Source organism: Populus euphratica, unplaced genomic scaffold (genome assembly GCF_000495115.2).
Source record: "Populus euphratica unplaced genomic scaffold, PopEup_1.0 scaffold604.1, whole genome shotgun sequence".
In the NCBI taxonomy this organism is placed as follows: domain Eukaryota; kingdom Viridiplantae; phylum Streptophyta; class Magnoliopsida; order Malpighiales; family Salicaceae; genus Populus; species Populus euphratica.
Genome location: NW_011500478.1, coordinates 114,464 through 119,197, shown reverse-complemented (window position 1 = coordinate 119,197; position 4,734 = coordinate 114,464). Strand labels below are relative to the sequence as shown.

Sequence of the window (4,734 nt, the reverse complement as noted above, 5' to 3'; positions counted from 1 at the left end):
TACTATTACTATTACTATTACTATTACTATTACTATTACTATTACTATTACTATTACTATTACTATTACTATTGCTATTACTATTATTATTAGTGGTGGTGGTGGTGGTGTTGTTGTTATATTATTGTTGTTTATAATTTATACAATTAACCTCCCTATGGTTTGACCTCAATCTTACCGGGTTATTTATTACTTTGATACTCCTACACTTGGGAGAAGACATCAATCTTTTCGTCGTGTCAACTTTCCAATTAAAATAGTTGCTAAGTAACTCTTGCAGCTTCTTCTTCCAACCTAGGTCACCCAGATTTCCCCACTCCTCTTCTTCTACCATCTTTAAGCGTTTTTGTCTAAACCATAAAAAAATATTAAAGACCGGTGTTTTGGTTTCAATGTGGCTTATAATCTAGATGTCTAATAATTATGTGCAACATCTCATTGCACCTTTCCTAATTTTCCTAAAATGGTTGAGGATCAAAAGGTCTCAAACAAAATAGCAACCACAAGATAGACAAGAGTATTTTTCATATTCCATAAATGCAGTCGCAACTTCTAGACTCACAATTCCTATTAGGCTTGGAAACAACACGAGTCCATACATCCCTAGAGTGATTAAACTGTCATTTTCCTGTCGATCCGTACTCCTTTTTTTTTTTCTTTCTAGCTCAACCTCGAGCAATTTCCATTTCAAACTACTAATATTCTTCTTTAAATATCTTCCTAAATATGGAATTCTCAATAATTTTGCCAACTCAGGAATCACTTTATCGCTTTTCAATAGGAAGTAAACCTTGTGTAGATTTTTAGGAAGTTTCAATAACATTCCATACTCTTCTATAGTTGGATACAAATCCATATTTCCAAAGGACAAACATCTATAATCAGGATCCCAAAGTTGATTAATAAATTGTGATTAATAGTTAAAAATGCATTTTATCAAGGTTTTATATCATCATTTTGCATTTAAAGTATCAATAACTCCTTAACTAGAGCATGTTTTATAATATCATGTCTAATAGTATAAGATAGCTTTAATTTATATAAATGTTCATCTTACGTACAGGCCTATCATATAAATCAAAGGATTAATTGATAAGTTTAACTACTGAAATTAAGAACATAAAGAAATGGCTAAGATTGGAAAAAAGATATTGGTTCAATCAAAACTGGAACACTATTCGGTTATTGGATCATAATTGGAGCTGTAGAATTTAGATTTAGGTCTACGCTATATGGATGGTAAGCTAAGATATAGGCCTAAAACTTTCATGAGAGCTTAAGATTCAAAAAGATCGTTTTCAAGTTCAAATTATAGCAACAATGTAGAAGTTTGAATCTGTTCTTCAACCTTGACACTGTTTAGTGTTCAGCCTATATCTTAAGTTCTAGAAGTCAAAATGCATTAATTTTTTTTGTGTTGGAAAACAGAGATAATTTCCTAAAACTTTGATGAAAATAATCTATTCAAATTCCTTGCATCACATTTAGAGTAATCTCCCTCTGACAGTTGTCGCATGTGTGCTGTGTTGCGGCAAAAACATCTACTTTCAAGATATCTTATCTAATCTAAATGTGGTAAATGTGGGGAGACAAGGAATTCTTATCTTTTATTAGTGAAAAAATTGAAATGGGAGTCGCCACCTAGTATTCTGGTCACTAGGAACCCTGACTGGTCTTAAAGATCGGGTTAAGGGGAATGATTGCGTAAAGGAAAGGTATTAGCACCCCAAATACACATTATCTAAGATAAGTTATATTGTTTTATTGTTTAATAAAATCTAAGATTTTGTTGTGTTTTCTAGTTATTGGTTCATCTATGGTTTAAGAAATGTCTTCATTGGTATGGAGATCCTTATCTTATCGTGTAAAACCTAAGTGTTCTGACGTCAACAAAAAAAAAATTTAATATCCAGAATACATCTTATGTATAAGGTTATAACCCCAAATATTAAAATAAAACAAAATAATTTTTTTTAGAATTTTTGAAATATTGGCCTAATTCTCATGACTTTAATAAATTGGTTATTAAAGCTAAAATGCATGTTAATCTTTGATCTTGCGTATATTTTTTAATGGTTTGTGATGAGGTGACCTCTTTGTGAATTTCAAAAACAAGATGCTAAAGTCAGAACTCAAGCTTCATCAAGAAAGGTTGTTTCTTTTTTTAGCACTTATTTTATTAGCATGCTAATAATAAGTAGCTTAATCCATGAAGCCACGACCCTTATAGAAAAAAATCTTCAAGCTTTAAGAGTGTCATTTATCGATTCAAATTGCTTACTTGATCAAAAAGGGCTTTTAAAAGCACATAATGTAGGTTACGGATTATGGCTATAAAAGAAATGAATTTTACAAACTCAAAAGGTGTTTGAGGGTTTCAAACACCTAGGATCAACATCATTTCTCTTTATCTTGTTGTCTTTTTATATAGAAAGTGACATATAACCTCAAATATTAGAATTCTTTTAACATAGGTCATAATGCAAATCCAGCTTTTTCTTTGATGAATAACCAATCCCAATCATCTGATAACATCAAGGGCTTTATTATGGATGTAAAAAGTCATGTTTATAGCTTAATATTTTTTTTATGGTATCAACTTTTGACATTTGTTGTGTCTTTCCTTGATTGAAACTTCTTTTTGTCTTTCTTAGACTCAATAGGCATTCACTTTCCTTCATCTTTAACTTACCTTTAATTGACCATCAAACTTTAAAAATTATATAATTAAGCCCCTGATTTGACCAAATCAACTCTTCAAAATTATAATTGAACTCTAGAACTTTAATTTTTTTTTTCTAATAAAAGACTAAATTGATTTAAAAATCATTTTTTCTTGTAATCAAACCCCTATAAACTCAATTGAACCTTAAATAAAACAATTAAGTTCATAAACATCTGATTTTGAATATATTTTTTTAAATTAGATTTTCTTTGTCAATAGCACTCTCATCAATTAATGATATAATATAAAATTTCAACCTTTTGCATTTTTGAACTTTCTCAACCAATTTTTGACAATTTTTCAGCATTCCAGCATCCTTTTCTTACTACTATTATTTTTTTGGATTTCTTTTGAATTTTTTTATATTTTTTTTGTATTTTCTCATTTTTGTGTGGGAACTCTGATTAGTACTTAAAAGTGCATTTTTATCATGGTTTTATATCATCATTTTGCACCTGAAGTATCAATAACTCCTTAACTAAAATATGTTTTATAATAATGTATCTAATAATATAAGATACCTATAATTTATGGTAAATATCTATTTTTAATGCAGGTCTATCACATAAACGAAAGGATTGATTGATGACTTGAAGAACTTAAATTGCAAGGATAAAGAGATGGCCAAACTTAGAAAAGAGATGTCGGTGCAATCCAAACCGGAACACTGTTCGGTAATTGGGTCATATCTGGAGCTACAGATCTCAGATTTAGGTCCAATTTATATGGATGGAAAGGTAAGACATAGGCCTACAACTTTCATATGGAGCCCAAGATCTAAAAAGGCCATTATCAAGTCCAAATTGTAGCAACAACAAAGAAGCCCGAATCTGTCTTCCAGCCCGAGCACTGTTCGGTATTTTGGCCATATCTAGAGTTCTAGAAGTCCAAATGAGCTGAAGTTTTTACACAAGAAAGCTGAGACAATTGCCTACAACTTTCATGTTTGCAACTGGCTCCAATTTTGACGTTATCAATGACGTTTTGGGCAGACAAGAGAAGATAAAGATTGTCACCAAGTCAAAAGTTGGCCACCCACTTATCAATTAGTCATCAAATCAATAGTTCCCAATTTTGGCCTATAAAAGGAGACATTTGCCATGCATTTAGGCATCTTGGTGTTCAGATCAAGATCATGCTCTTCCTTTCTCTCTTTGTATTTTTTATGCTTTGTTTTCATTAATATTAAGTTTATGCCTTTCATTTCCTTTCCTTTACTTAGTTAACTTTTATGTTCTTATTTTGTTTATCTATTTTGCTTTCTTTCATTATGTCTAGCTAAGTTAATTATGTCAAGGTGAAAAGGTTACACTAATGGTGTAAGAATAAGTATAATGTAAACTTAATATGGACCTTAATGTTTGATACTAACATGTTTTATATTTGTTATCTTGTTCACTCTTTAATACTTTGCTTGTTAAATGACTAATCTTGATTTATGTTGTATAACACTTGGTACAACAAATGCTTGGCACTTTCATAGCCCATAATGTATGGTATAACCGACACCTGAGCTATGAAAGGAACTTGATTTATTGTTAACATAAGTTATAATCATGAATGCTTGACGAGATTTACAAGTATTAGCATTAATTGAATAAGATGACTAATGTAATCATGTTAACAATATATAATCTGATTGGAACCTCCTTTGTGTGTGGTTTCCAATTCAATAATAAGAGTTTATACTATACTTGTTTGATATACCATTAGTGGAACCTCTAACCTTGACATTTGTTATTATTATTGCTTAATCCTTACATTAATATTTGATCTCCAAGTTCTCATCATCATCATCTTCTTCTTCTTCTCTTTCTTTATTATTATTATTATTATTATTATTATTATTATTATTATTAGTACTACTACTACTACTACTACTACTACTACTACTACTACTACTACTACTACTACTACTACTACTACTACTACTACTACTACTACTACTACTACTACTACTACTACTACTACTACTACTACTACTACTACTACTACTACTACTACTACTA

General features: G+C 30.2%; 1 protein-coding gene and 1 long non-coding RNA gene across 3 annotated transcripts in view; one reads left to right on the top strand and one right to left on the bottom strand.

The window, feature by feature from the left end:
- Window positions 1-4,734, bottom strand: part of LOC105114934 (protein LURP-one-related 15-like) — a 32,691-nt gene that overhangs the window by 15,939 nt on the left and 12,018 nt on the right. The gene's annotated exons all lie outside the window — the stretch shown is intronic.
- LOC105114933 (uncharacterized) overlaps window positions 1-4,734 on the top strand; it is a 28,771-nt gene that overhangs the window by 12,364 nt on the left and 11,673 nt on the right. The window contains exon 2 of the long non-coding RNA XR_840243.1: window positions 1,126-1,130. This is a non-coding gene — a long non-coding RNA (uncharacterized LOC105114933). The remainder of the gene's footprint in view (window positions 1-1,125; window positions 1,131-4,734) is intronic.